The sequence below is a fragment of the Emydura macquarii genome, unplaced genomic scaffold (genome assembly GCF_026122565.2).
Source record: "Emydura macquarii macquarii isolate MOO-44397 ecotype Brisbane River unplaced genomic scaffold, CSIRO-AGI_Emac_v2 contig_1039, whole genome shotgun sequence".
Classification (NCBI taxonomy): Eukaryota; Metazoa; Chordata; order Testudines; family Chelidae; genus Emydura; species Emydura macquarii.
In genome coordinates this window covers 1,215,607-1,230,531 of record NW_027131176.1, presented here as the reverse complement: position 1 = coordinate 1,230,531, position 14,925 = coordinate 1,215,607, and the positions used below count along the sequence as shown (strand labels likewise).

Here is a 14,925-nt window from a genome sequence, read left to right as displayed (position 1 = left end):
TTTAGTCATACTTTATTGGTAGTCAATACACCCTCTCCTTTTAGGGATCCCACTTAACACATAAGGCAGGGGTGTCAAACATCCACCGCGGGCCATATACGGCCCGCCAACCTTTCTGGTCCGGCCCCCGGCAGCAGCGCGCGCTGCTGCAACATCTTGCGGCATTGTACTCTCTGGTGGCAACGTCACACACTGCCGCAAGAGGGTATGACGCCATGAAATCTCGCGGCGGTGCGTGCTGCCACAAGATCTGTATACACGAGACAAGCGCTCCAAAAGTGCCTCGTATTTCAATTTATGGTATGTATGGCCCACTTGACGTACATTTAATTCAAATCTGGCCCACCATAGCAAATGAGTTTGACACACCTGACATAAGGCCTGTGAGCTATTAGGTCTTTGTAGCAGCAGATCCTAACACATGAAATTTGTTCTGCTTTGACATCTGTCTCAGTGTTTGACAATGGAAGCAAACATCCTTTTCCTCACTTTTAAACATTTAGAGTGCGATTTTCAAAAGCTCTCTGTTGGGCTAATAGCTCCCATCCAAGCCAATGGAAGTTTTACCACCATTAAGTTAAGCAAACACTGGGTGCTTTTGAAAATATCCACCTTGATTGTTTTCCTTGCCCCAAGTGTTTTCCACCACCACTGATTAACCTCTTGTTTACTACCTCCCATTATTCCTTCTTTATTTTCCTGGAGAAAGTTTTAAGGCGCTGTTTTGATTACAAATATTTTTTTAGCGTTGAGAACATTTTTATTGTATTATTCTGTATGTTTAACAGTAACATAGAAACTGATCATGATTTTTAGCATTACTGCTGTAGATCATTTTATGAAATACAAAATGTAAATTGGTCTAGCCAAATATACTTATCCACAAAGGCATCAATTTAAGTTCCAATACTTTGGGAACACAGATTTCTAACTAGCTACCAAGGATCTCATAATCAGCTAAATAATGCCTAGAACAGAAAAAGCACAGGTCTAACTGGCTTCCCTATTTTCTTTTGTACACTGTATGATAGCAACAAAACAGTCCACACAATTTCTCTGGGATTATCACACTTCTTGGATTTGGCCTGGTGTCATCAACACCCCTTGATGCATGCTATCATCACCCAGAAATGCAGTCTAGTATGTCTTATTATTTACAGGTATCATGCAGGGATGGTATTAACAACCGAGAGGGGTGTTCAACATTACCTAAAATGATTATTATGCATATGTAATTTCTAAAACACATGCAGTTTCTTAAATTATAGTTTGCTTATGCTAACAAGTTACTAACTGCCTAATCAAATTTCAGACAGTCATATTTTATGTTATTCAAAATTAAGTCCATAAGAGCAATGTAGTTGGTTGTGACACTGTCAGGCTCAACAAATAAGTGTGTGAATTGAAGAGCTTGATGAATCCTATTAAACCTTGAGTGTTATCGTCAACCCTATGTTCTATCAAAAACCATGAGTCAGACCCTCAAAATAAAAAAATTTGAGAGGTTCTTTTTATTCACCTTCTAGTTTTCAAGCTTTCAAGTGTATTCTGGTCATCTGGTCAAGATTTAGAAATTACTTTTTTTTTTTTTTTAAATGAAAGCTGAGATTCTTATGTATTCACATGACCCCAGGAGCTGGGGCTTTAAGAAAACTACCAAATATAAAGTTGGCAAAACTACTTAAACCACCATCCTCGCTGTTAAAGCAGCAGCGACAAACAGGATGAAAAGTAATTTATATGAGACTCTGTTCTGATTTGTATGTTACCAACCTACAAACATGAGGTCTGAGCCAAAGCCCATTGACGCTAATGGGAATCTTTCCACTGGCTTCAACGGGCTTTGGGATCTGGCCCATGGTAAAGAATAATAAGCTTAAAACAATAAAGGAAGGGGAAGGGAGAAGATGTAGTTTTCAAAAACATCTTCTGTGGGGAGAAAGCTTAAAAGCAGAAGACTCATAGCAGGTAGAAAAACATAGGAGTTCAGCTGAATGTTTCAAAAGGAAGACATTCTCTAAATACCTCATCAACAAAATTTGTTTCCAATTTCCATTTGGTTCAAATTATAAACCTTCAGAAGATTTCATAGAACTGATCGTACTTGAAGTTCCTCACAACACACCCTTAATGTTGCAACAATACAGCTTGCTCTACACTAGGAATTTACACATTGGTATAATTAAATCTCTCAGGGATGCAAAAAATCCACAGCCCTGAGAGATGTAACTATACCGACTTAACCTCCATTGTAGACAGCGCTAGGTCAATAGAATTCTTCCTTTGACCTAGCTACAGTCTCTCAGCGACCTGGATTACCTACACTGATGGAAGAACCCTCCTGTCGTGTAGGTAGCAGCTACATTGAAGCACTGCACCTATTCTGCAGTAGCATTTTAAGTATAGATATAAACTGAAGCTAAATATATTGCCCAAAACATCATTTTCTCCTGGAATGCATACCTAATAAATACTCTGCATGTATATAGTTCTTTTCATTCATAGGTCACAAAGTGTTTCAGTGATTTATTTGTGTAATTTCTAGAGCTGAAGATGCTGACCAATATATAAAGCATATTTTAATACATTTAGTAAATGATAATGACAACCACTGCAAATGTATAAGAGTTCAGCAGAAAAAATACATTCTCTTGGACTTGAGTATTCATTAAATGCTTAGAACCTAGGAACAAATAGTTTTTTATTCATTGCAAAGTCTGGGCCCTTCATCTGTAAAGCATCACGCATGTTTGTGCTGCTATATAAATCAAATCCATCATCCCGCAAGAAAGGTGTGGGAGAGAAACCACCAACCCCTCAAAACTGCAGAAATATACCACCACAAAACAACACTCAACCGTACCTGGCACACTTTTGGTGTAACTGGATGTCTGCAACTGCTTCTATGTAAATTATAAAAAAAATTCAAAGTTGTTTACAAATATTAACATAAACAGTGCATAGCAAAATATTTAGTAGGCTAGTATAGTGGAACACCCAGGAAAATTTGTAAGAGGAGAAAAAACAGGGCACAGATCACCAGGTTGAGGAGTTACTTGGAACCATACTTGCAAAAATAGTCACCTATTTTGGGTGCCTCAGTTATTAGGGTACTTTGGGCCTGAATTTCAGACTTGTTGCCACCAAGGTCAAGTGAAATTGTGGATACTCAGCACCTCTGAAATGTAGATGATCCTAGTGTCTCCAGTTGGGCACCCCAAACACCCAGGCACCTGCAACAGGTGGCCACTTCTGGGGAAAAAAAACCTCTTGGTTTTAGTGTCTGCAACCAGGGAACAGGTAACCTTGCAAAGGAAGGGAGCTGCGTGCTACAGAGGCGGGTTTCACAGGGCTTTCACCCAACAAGGGGGTGCAATTGGCACAGCGCTGACTGGAATCTAGCCCAGGCCCAGTGGGAGATGTCTTACAACAATGATATCCGAGGCTGGCCGAGGTACATTAACAGACATTCCTGCAACAGGGTGCAAGACTCAGAAACTCACATAACCCTTCCCTTTGCCCACCCCCGTCTCTCCCCCCAAAAATGATTCCTAGGCAGGCAATACATTCCCTGGGTTAATACCTCCACGGCCCCGTGAACTCCCCTGCTAAGTTAGTTAGGCAATAGCAACACGCTGTTCGCTCGCTCGCCCGCCCTTGCTGGTGACTCACTCAAAGGCTCAGGCACACCGGGCTGGATGCAGAGGTGTGCAAGGAAGGAACGGGCGCAGCCTGGCCTGGTGGCGGCCACAGGCAGGGGGATGGTTGGGCGGGGAGCTGCACCCTCCTCCTCCTTCTTCCCCCACCACCAGACACGGAGGGAAGAACCGAGGTGAGGCCTCTCAGCCGCTGCTAGGCTCTGAGGTAATAATAACGCTAGCCCGACCCCCGGGCCGAGTGGGGGAAAATGGCGCCGCCCGCCAGGGGAGGAGCCAGCTTGGTTCCGCCACACACCGGCTACAGCCCACCCCAGCCTCCATCATCTGTGTGGCGGCTCGCGCCTTTTCCTGAGCCGGCGGGCGGGCGGGCGAGCGCGCGCCGGCGGCGGTTAGAAGGGAGCTCGGGGAAGCAGAGGCTCGCCGCGTGCGCCGTGCACACCCCTGGCTCGGCAACTGCCGCCGCCGTCGTTTCCCTCAGAAAGGGCATGTCCCCCGCGTGGGGGCGGGGCGCGTAGGAGCAGCCCGTATGGGAGAGGAGCGCTAGGGAATCCCCCCGAGGCTGCCCCTGTTTGTGGGAGGCACGCTGTAGGTGCTCAGATGTCCCCCCAATAGTCTTCTGAGGAGACCCTGGAGCCATCATGAGATGCCCTCTAGAGCAGGGGTTCTCCACCAGGGGTACAGGTACCCCTGGGGGTACGCACGGGTCTCCCAGGGGGCACATCAACTCGTTCAGAGAGTTGCCTACTTTTACAACGGGCTACATTAAAAAGCACTAGTGAAGTGAGTAGAAACTAAAATTTCATGCAGACAATGACGTGTTCATACTGCTCTGTGTACTATACACTGAAATGTAAGTACCATATTTATGTTCCAATGGGTTTATTTTATAATTATACGGTAAAAATGAGAAAGGGAGTAATTTTTCAGTAATAGCCTGCTGTGATGCTTGTATTTTTAGGTCTGATTTTATAAGCAAGTGGTTTTGAAGTAAGATTAAATCTGGGGGGATACATATGCAAGACAAATCAGATGCCTGGAAGGGGTACAGCAGGCTGGGAAGGTTGAGAACCATTGCTCAAGACATCCATACGATCCCCTAGCAGCACCTAGTTAGGAAGTCCCATATGTTGTTTTGACATTAGCGATTAAAAGGGGCACTGATCCAACACGCTAGACCTCTTGCCCTAAATACAGGAGCCAGGAGGGCCCCGAGATAGCAACCAGGCACTACTGCAGTTGAGGTTTCTGAGGCTTAGACCCTATAGCAGTGGTTTTCAGCCTGTGGATCCCTGAGTGTCTGCAGACTATGCCTAAGATTTCCCAAAGGGTCCACACACCAATTATTTAGGAGTCCAGAAATGAAAAAAAAACACTGCCCTATACCAAGGCACTACTGTAGGTGATGTATTTGAGGATTAGACCCTATAGCAGTAGTTCTCAACCGATTTATCATTGTGGGCCACCTCCAATACTACCTGTATGGCCTTGAGGATGTCAGACAGGCCACAGCTGTGTGCTCATTGGGCCACAGGTTGAGAACCACTGCCTAGAGCAACAAGGCTGTACTGGAGGTAGTGTATGTGATGTGAGGCTTTAAGGAAGGGTCCCAATGACCATGAAACAAAAATGAATCCAGAAATAACAAGCACCCAGGGGCCTGCAAAGGATTGCCAAAGCCACAGCTCCCTCTTGAAGTGATACTTCACCTCATTAGGATTTGATGCAAGGTCTTCCCTTCTGGGCAAGTTTAAATATCCTCAAAAGTGGGTCTTCTGATGATTCTCACAGGAAAACTGTTCCACAGCTTAATAGCTGTCCCTGTCAGGAAGGTTTTGGGGGATATTCAGCCTAAGGTCTGGTTTAGACTTGGATTTTGTATCAGTACAACTATTTTGATTGGGGAATGATTTATTGGTATAGTTAGTTATACCAGTAAAATGTAAAACCCCTAGTTTGGACACAGTTATTATGGCATAAAGGTGCCTTATACCAGTATACCTTATTCCTTCCTGTACAGGATAAGCTGTAGTGGTATACAGCCACAATATGGAATTATACCACTTTATCCTAGTACAGTTGAAGCAGTACAACTTGTGTGTATAGCCAAGGCATAAATTTTCCCTCCAATTTCATCCCATGATTCCTAATTGTACCCTCTTGTTACATCCTAAACAATTCCACTCCATCCTTGACATCTGCCCTTTTCAAATACTTGCATATTGCATCATGACTATTGTCTTTCCCAGAAGTAAATTAGCAAGATGTACATAATTAGCTCTTTTAATCTTTCCTCATAATTCCATCTTTCTGTTCTCTTCACCTCCAAATAATTTTTGTTGCTCTTCTGTGAGCTCCCTTCAGTGTCTCAACAACTTTTTGGTATAGGGTACAGGTTCCTAAAAGAGAAGCTGATCTTTTTACAGATTACTAGAACCTGATTTATTTGGAAGCTGCCTACCTACTATCCCAAATAATGTGATTTGTGACACTGCTACTGACATGGCTAAGTGCACAGAGTTAATTCTGTCATTCCACAATCCTATGCAGAGTTTATAAAATTAAATTAACAAAGATGACCAGCAATTGTGAAATAAGAAAGTAATTATGTTTATGCTTTTTTGTTAGGATGTGTAAAAAAAAAAGTCATGAAATTTTGTTTAAAGGCTTGTTTGGGATTGAGACTTCACAAGATTGTTACTCAAACTGTGTGTGTGTGTAAATTTGCTTTTGTCAACACCTATTTAACTCAAACTCCTGCACAGTTGGCAGTCATCTAAAAATGTTACCAGGAACAAGTCTCAGAATCCAGCTGTCTGGAGGCTGCACAACTGTGTGCGCATTACAGTAGATTTTAGGTTATTTTCTTTGAAGGGGGCCAGGGCTAACAGTCACCACGTTAATCCTTCAGGGCTCCTCCCCGAATCCTGATTTATTTGAAATTCATCTTGAAGAAATGTTTCATCTTTTTTCCATAGGTCTCTATTTCCCTCTCCTTGTTCCCATCTGCTACCAATGGCATGTCCCAAAGTCTTCCTCTCTTCCTGTCCCCTCCTATCAATGCCCTATCTGCCCCTATCTTCTGTTTGCCTCCTTCCTATGTCTTTCCTTCTTTCTGTCCCATTTCCACCTCCTTCACCCACATCTTGGGGAGACTGCAAGATGTTACCACTCATAGCTAACCAGCTGAATGATCTCAATATCTTTTCCCTCCTGCTAGGACCTACACTTGTAGAGGAAGAGTTGAGAACAGTCCAGGCACTGACAGTACCCCAGTAGCAAAAGGCCAGTGTTGGTGGTGGTTGGTTTTAGAGCAACAGAGTTACAGCAAAGCTAAATCATTGACTGGGACTGTTTCCACCCATGATAGGTTTACAAGTATCTGGACAACCCCTGCCAAATCAGGATTATTGGCATTTTTGTCAAGTATTCTCCTGAGAAAGAAAAAAAACTCTTTCAAGTTGAAAAAGATTTAGCAGTCTTCCCTGATTCTGGCCTTCCATTAGAAGGTTCAGTTCTGTAGTCCTCAGTTGAATCCTTTGGGAAATATACAGGGAAGGCAAGAATTAATATTCCTAATTATTCTAATATATAAATCAAGCAAAATATATTGGAATGAATGCGCATGCCCAATGTGAACTACATGTTTCCAGAAGCCTCAGCAGTCTCAGTGTCACTTGAGTGCTTGTGCATTTAAAAGTATTATGCCTGCTGACTGACAAGTCTCCTGGGTTCTTACTAAACTTCATAGGGACTTAATATAAGTTCAGGCTTTCTTTATGCATCATGAAGAACCAAAAAAGGGCACAAACATCTTTTCCATTGGCAGGTCACCTTTAAGATACATAGGTCATTATGAAATGTCTCATTACTTTCACAAACTGGAGTCTGCTGAAACTATAAAGCACACACAGTTTTACTTTTGAATAGACCAGATTTTCTCCCTCATTTGTTTTCACTTTTCTTGTTCTGCAGAACACAAAATCTAAGAAAAAGATTTTATTTTCCCCTACATAGCATATAATTTACATCAGTCATCCCAGAAGGTCAGTATCACTGGGGTGTCATTTCAGTACAATGAATATAAAGTAATGAAGCTGTTGCTGGAGTGGATGGACATAACTTCTTAGAGAAGGAGTGAGTTTCCAAAGCATGTGGGGAAAACACAACGGGAGACGGAGTGAATTCATCACACCACAAAAATGTCTCCATCCTGTCGACAAAGTCATTAAAGGAAAATGAACCATTGTTACTCTAGACGTTTGCATTCCTTTGGCACACTAACTTCAGTGCAGAAGCAATGGTGCAAGGAAAATTTGCACACATTGGAGAAAAAAATCTTTTTTTAAAATAATTTTTTTTAAAAAGTTAGTGTCTAGAATATGTAATAAAAGAAATCCTCCATGCTCCAAAGAGGAGCTGGAGTCTCTGCAGAAGTCAGAACTCATAAGGAACTATCTACAGTAGGACAGAGCGATCTCTTTTCCTCCTGCCAACAAGTCAAACCAAAAGCCAAGATGGACAATTCTTTTCAGATGACCCATAAATGATGTCCTCCTTTGATTATACCACTGTTTCTACCCTTTGCTGAACCATGACTGTCCTCATTTTAGATTTGCCTTGTTGAGTGGTTCTTTTTCCCCTCCTTTTTTGTAACTTACTTTGCTTTCACTAATGCTTTACAGTCTCCGTAGAAACAATCTGGGAGGAATGTGGGGATTAGAGAGGTTTGCTGTATTCAATTTTATTTAATTTTCTGGCAAAGGGTGTCCAAATTACAGAAAAATGTCATGTGTTTGCAGTCAATTGTAGCATATATCAGTTTCAGGTGCTAGGTTTTACTTTTAAATACAGATTTTTCTCATCATAGGAACACTACTTTAAAATAAGAATGGCCAACATTCAGTGTATAATACCAAAGGTACCGCTGGAAGCTGCAGCAGAAATGTACATGTATGTGTCCCTTTATAGGTGAGCAGTTCCACAGTAAGGTCCTCTTAATTGACAGTCTGGTGGAAAGGGAAACATGCTAACTAAGACATCGTCCTGATTATCAAAACCTGATAGGAATTTGTTTCAGTGGAAGCCACTTCTGTTTCACTAATTGTTTTGAAAAGAATGACAGACAAACCATTTTTAAACAGCTGCAGTAAAAGAAAATTGTCTTTAACAGACACAGTAGAGCAGAGAACTTAGATAAACTGAACAGAGCTGCAAAAGAGAAACATATGCCAGCAAACACCAATTCACACCTGCTAACTACTGCAAATAGGTTTGCAGACAACAGCAAGCATGCTGCTTATCCATCATTTACAGTCACTGAAGTGCAATGAGCTAAATCTGTTCCCTGGCAATTGTCCCAATTAACTGGGCCTGCTGTTTATCAGGGTGCTGATTAAAGTGTACTCTATAATAGGCATGTAGTTGCCAACTCTTATTTGCTCCTGGTTCATATGGATAAAATCACGAGAGCAGACCAGAGTGATGTGAAAATAATGGTGTATTTTGTGCCAAAAGGGAATAAAGGATGGAAACTAAAGATCTGGAGCAATTTGGAGGAAACTAAAGATTTGGAGGCACAGCATTAGGTAGCATAACGTGTTTTTATGACAGATTGGTTATGTTGTGTGATCTAGTTATGGCCTAGAGCCTCAAATTGTAATAATTAAGTTACAAACATGCCAACACCCTCCCTTCTATCGGCCCACATGCCAAATACATACACAAGCAACATACTACTGCAATAGAAACAAATAACAAAAACTCCAGTTGCAGTTGTAGTCCAGACTGACTGTGTAGACCTCAGGGAATCCACTGAAGGCAAGGGCTATGCATATCCAGACCTCTTGCTTATGCACTGCTACCTGCCCCTTTCCCTCACCTAGCTCCCTGCCACTCCTCAGCTCAGACCAACTGATTGCACAAGATGTAGTGCAATGGTCTCCACAGACAGTTCAAAGTGGGGAACTTGTACACATTAGTGCATATTTAGTTTGAAGTAAGGCCTCTTCTACAACTTGGGGTTAGCCACAATTCAGTTAACAGTGGCCAACAACCAATATAGTGCAGCACTGCAAACAAAAATCAGGATTTGCACAACCTGAGCATACAGTGGTTTCAAGCAAATTGTTGCTTTCTTTGTCTGCACTGGTGCAGCTGTACCAGCAGCTGAACCCTAAATACAAACAAAGCCTAACTTGCTCTGATTTGCCCCAAAGATTTACAAACCTGCTCAACTCCTGATTCTAACTGCTTCCTGAATTAGTCTTACCAAAGTGCAGCAATTTCCTGACTTGGAGAGCCAAGAAGACACTCTAGATCAGTGTTTCTCAACCTGGGGGTTTAGAGGGGTCGCAAGTGCAGAGCTGGTATTGGGGGTGGCAAGAAAGGCAATTGCCTGGAGCCACAGGGGCGCCATGAAACTAAATTACATGCCTCAGCCCCGTGGGGGTGGGACTCAGGCTTCAGGGGTACAGTAGTTTGGAAAGGTTAAGAACCACTGCTCTAGATTGTATCTCTGGGGCTAGAGCTACTCTAGAAGGATCTCTTTGATTAAAGAGCCCCACCACGAGGACCCAAACTTTGAGGAATAAAACCTGCTGCATAGTCCCCGTACTTGCCCATACAGTTGGAGTTATGACTAAAGCAAAAGTGCAGTGCTGTAGCTAAAATGTGCAATCAGGCAGCAGCACCCCAGGCTCCCTAGCTAGGGAGGAGTAAGCATAGCCAGCCAGAGTTCCTTCCAGCCACAAAACACAGAGCAGCCCAAGATAGGCGCCTTACTAGGAGATGTGCCAAAGTCAGCCAGAAGCATAGCAATTACTATAATAACAATTTAAGTTCTGGTAATCAGGACATTTTCTGTCATTTACATAAGTGAAGTAAAATATATTAATTGAATCTACAAATTAGAACATAACATAAGATTGAACAAAACTTCCAGATTTCAGAACTTTCACCCTTAATAAATATGGGATTGGGGACGGACTTTGCCCCAGAGAGCAGCTGGACTCTGAGCCATTTCCATTCCCAATGCATCTGGCATGCTATAGACCCTGGCCCTGGCCTTGTAACGGGTATGGAGAATAAGCCAGAGGACTCTGCTCTCCTCTGCTCACAGAAGCAGAGGCACATAAAGCCCTATTACTTCTTTCTGGCCTGTAGTTAGTATAATTAACATTTTTAGAATTAAGCACATTCAAAACAGTAATTTTTGGAACTACAGGAACAGTGCCGAGAAGTTGCATCAAATTACTCCTGGGCTGCAGAGTAAATAACATCAGCCACAAGTTGCTAAGGTTTAAATTTCCTCAGCGTCCTGAAACAAATTAATGTTACTTGACCATGCAGTGCAGACAGAACGCTGAGTCTACAGTCTCATCTTCCCAAAACAATTTATTTCTTTAATTCTGGTGTCAGATGGTGTTCAGTGCCCATTACATTTCAGATAAAAATGCATTGATTATCTTTGATGGTGAGAAGCAATTTTTTCCTTGATAAATGTTTAAATATTTAGGGCCAAATTCCACCATTAAATATATGAACACAGAAGTCTTTGACTTCACTGAGAGTTGTGCATGTGTATCTAAGGGCATAACTTGTCCCTTATGTTTTAAATTTCAGCACTAAGCTTCCAGTGTAAAGTAACCTGTGGACTATAATATAAGGGGAACAATTATACATTTCTGCCTTTCTTTTGGGTATAAAACATTGTCTTTAACAAAGCTCCTAAGAATTCTCTCTTCTAAACAGTCTTCCTTTTGTTTACAAGGTGCGCCGCACATATAGAACTTTGATCATTAATGTGACTGGGAAAGAGTAGGATATGTTTTTTATTTCTGTGCTGCTCATCCTCCATTTCCATTCTGCCAGTTTCAATTCAGCACCATGGCACAATGGTAACAGGCACTTTAGAAATGCTGTTGGACAGATTAGATGGACAGATTAGATAAAGTATCATTTTAAAATTATGAACAGGTCAAAGTGTTGATTTTAATCTATCAAACCCTATATTGTTTGGGATTGACTATATCAGACGCCCCCATCTCCTCTCTCATGAACCAGTGTAGTAGCTGAGATCAGTTGAGGCATTTTTACTGCTAGTCTCTAGATTTAAGTGTCTGGGACTTGAGGCAGGGCATACATCTTTATTAATGATCTGGAGGATGGGGTAGATTGCACCCTCAGCAAGTTTCTGGACGACACTAAGCTGGGGGGAGTGGTAGATACCCTGGAGGGTAGGGATAGGATACAGAGTGACCTAAACAAACTGGAGGATTGGGACAAAAGAAATCTAATGAGGTTCAACAAGGACAAGTGCAGAGTCCTCCACTTAGGAAGGAAGAATCCCATGCACAGCTATAGACTGGGGACCGACGAACTGGGCAGCAGCTCTGCAGAAAAGGACCTGGGGGTAACAGTGGATAAGAAGCTGGATATGAGTCAGCAGTGTGCCCTGGTTGTCAAGAAGGCTAATGGCATATTGGGCTGCATTAGGAGGGGCATTGCCAGCAGGTCACGGGAAGTGATTATTCCCCTCTATTCAGCATTGGTGAGGCCGCATTTAGAATATTGTGTCCAGTTTTGGGCCCCCCACTACAAAAAGGATGTGGACAAGTTAGAGAGAGTGCAGCGGAGGGCAACCAAAATGATTAGGGGGCTGGAGCACAGGACTTATGAGGAGAGGCTGAGGGAACTGGGCTTGTTTAGTCTACAAAAGAGAAGAGTGAGGGGGGATTTGATAGCGGCCTTTAACTACCTGAAAGGGGGTTCCAGGGAGGATGGGGCTAGGCTGTTCTCAGTGGTGGCAGATGACAGAACAAGGAGTAACGGTCTCAAGTTGCAGGGCGGGAGGTCTAGGTTGGACATTAGGAAAAAGTTTTTTACTAGGAGGGTGGTGAAGCACTGGAATGGGTTACCTAGGGAGGTGGTGGAATCTCCATCCTTAGAGGTTTTTAAGCTGAGGCTTGACAAAGCCCTGGTTGGGATGATATAGCTGAGGTTAGTCCTGCTTTGAGCAGGGGGTTGGACTAGATGACCTCCTGAGGTCCCTTCCAACTCTAATATTCTATGATTCTATGATAGCTAGTTGAGAACAATAGATTCTGGAATATTTTCTCCCGTGTCCCTCCATCAGCTCTAAATTATCAAGGTATTTACATCATACTCATCATTGACTAGTTATGGGCCTGTGGTTCCTCAGAGACCAATTCTTCTGGTCTTCAGGGCATGGTGTAAGGCTCGCCTATTTGCCTAGGCATTTGGGGCTGAGAAAGTGAAGAATGAATGCAAGGAGCTTATGAGGCTATGTTGGTGGTGTTACCCGTCCGTACCTAGGATAGCCACCTGAAAATGCCAAGATCAGGGCAGGCTGCAAAAGGAGAGCAGATTCTCTCAACACTGGTGGGTGACACTAAAGTCAGACTTCCCAACCAGCCACAAAGTGTGCTTCTGATTCCCCAAACTAGTCATCAAGAAGCCAGTATACAAATACACGCAGTCCCCTTTACTGCATTTCAGTCTCTGGCTCCCAATCAGCCACTAGGTCCAGTAAAGAGACCAGTTATTTAAACTCTATGCTCTTTATTAAAAAGTTTCCTCCTGACCCCAAAGGGTCAACCACAGTACCAGATCAATATAAGTTTGGATCTTATCCAAAATATCACGCTGCCAGCCAATCCTTTAGTAACTAAAACTAAATGCTTATTATAAAAGAAAGAAACAAACCATAAGAGAAATGTTAAAGGATTAAAGCAATCAGATACATACAAATGATTTGAAAGTCCATATACATCAGGTTTCTAGAAGAATTGTGGAGTTTGCAGGCTTGTATAGTCCCTCTGGTATACATCCAATAACTGAATGGGCCTCAGTCCTTTGTTTCACAGCTTCAGTTGCAGATGAGTTGATCCAAAAGTAGATAGGTGGCTGAAGCTGAACAGGATTGAAGACAAAATGGATTCCAAGGCTTCTGCCTTATATATCCTCTGGCCCCTGCCATGCTGCTTGTGGAATTTTACAGGAACCAAAATGGAGTTCAGAGTCACCTGAGCAAGTCCTGGTGACTCATCAGGTATATCCCTGGCTTCTCCCCCTGGGCCCCTTGCACCTGTGAATGTCTTAATGGGCCATTAAGCAGGCTGTTGTTCTGCAGCCATCCTGTCAGTGCTGTGTCCCAGACAGCACAATTTGAAATACAGATATCTCAAACATATCCATAACTTCCATTACACATATAACACATGAACATAAACATTATCATCTTACTTAGCACATTATAGCCTTCTAACAGTACCTGACATGGCATATCTCACATGAATTATTATGATTTTGACATACTGATGTCAAACAATATCATAAATGCTCCACCCCACCCCCGCCTCTCACCCCCCATCCATCCAGTGTGACAGGTGTAAGAACCGTAGTCCATCTAGTGGGCTGTCCTGTCTCTGACAGGAGCAGGTACCAGATGCTACAGAGGAAGGTGGAAAAAATCCCATAGAGGATAATTCTGCAATAAACTACTGCACTGAAAATTTCTTCCTTATATTCATCAGTTGCTGGTTGACTTATGCTGTGAAGCATAAGGGTTTACATAGGCTTCAAAATGTTTTAATCTTGTCTCATTATCTTAAACATTGACTTTCATGGCATACTGCAGGTTAGAGATTTGGAAGTATGAGGGTCTTGATGGTGACTAAAGTTGGTGGAAAGATTTGGGGGGATTGTTCATGAGGTTAGCTGCTTGTTCTAGATCTTTCTTTATTTCTTCATGGTAGTAATTTGTGGCAAAACCATCTAGACTGCTAAATAGATACTTTGTATATGTTTAGACTTCTACAGATGGAATTTTTAGTGGAAGTTGGGGATCCTAATTCCCTTAGTTTCCTTTAAAAGTCCCAGCCTAAATAAATACATGAATAAAATACAAATGTCTAATCATTTTTAAAATATTACTCAGCTCCTGGCTTCTAGGATATTTGGTATCAATGAGTTCCACAGGTTGATTATGTGTTACATCTAATAGAAAAAATTATTTTGTATTAGTTTTTAAAATGTTGTCTTTCAGTTTCATTGACTATCCCCTTGTCCTTGTGTTAGTTTAGCTTTGCCACACTAGCAACACCAAATACAAAAAGGAAAACTCTTATCATGATCCACTGCTTCCAGGAGGCTTTCAAGAAACTAGCCAACTAATAATGAACAGGCTGAGAGGCAGTGCGGTCTGGTTGATATGTATTTATTTAGTGAATAAAAACAAAAACAAATC

The 14,925-nt window shown here is 42.3% G+C and overlaps 2 protein-coding genes across 5 annotated transcripts in view; one reads left to right on the top strand and one right to left on the bottom strand.

Annotated features, from left to right (window-relative positions):
• SUPT3H (SPT3 homolog, SAGA and STAGA complex component) overlaps window positions 1-4,047 on the bottom strand; it is a 475,306-nt gene extending 471,259 nt beyond the window's left edge. The window contains exons 1-2 of one of the 3 annotated variants that reach the window (XM_067544944.1): window positions 3,673-4,047; window positions 2,864-2,903 (exon numbers count right to left, since the gene is read on the bottom strand). The gene's annotated coding sequence lies outside the window, so the exon portion shown is untranslated. Of the gene's footprint in view, window positions 1-2,863; window positions 2,904-3,583; window positions 3,620-3,672 lie in introns of those variants that run through there. The other 2 variants (XM_067544942.1, XM_067544943.1) reach the window with 2 other exon arrangements.
• The window catches only part of RUNX2 (RUNX family transcription factor 2), a 190,373-nt gene that overhangs the window by 54,074 nt on the left and 121,374 nt on the right, over window positions 1-14,925 (top strand). The window lies entirely within an intron of this gene.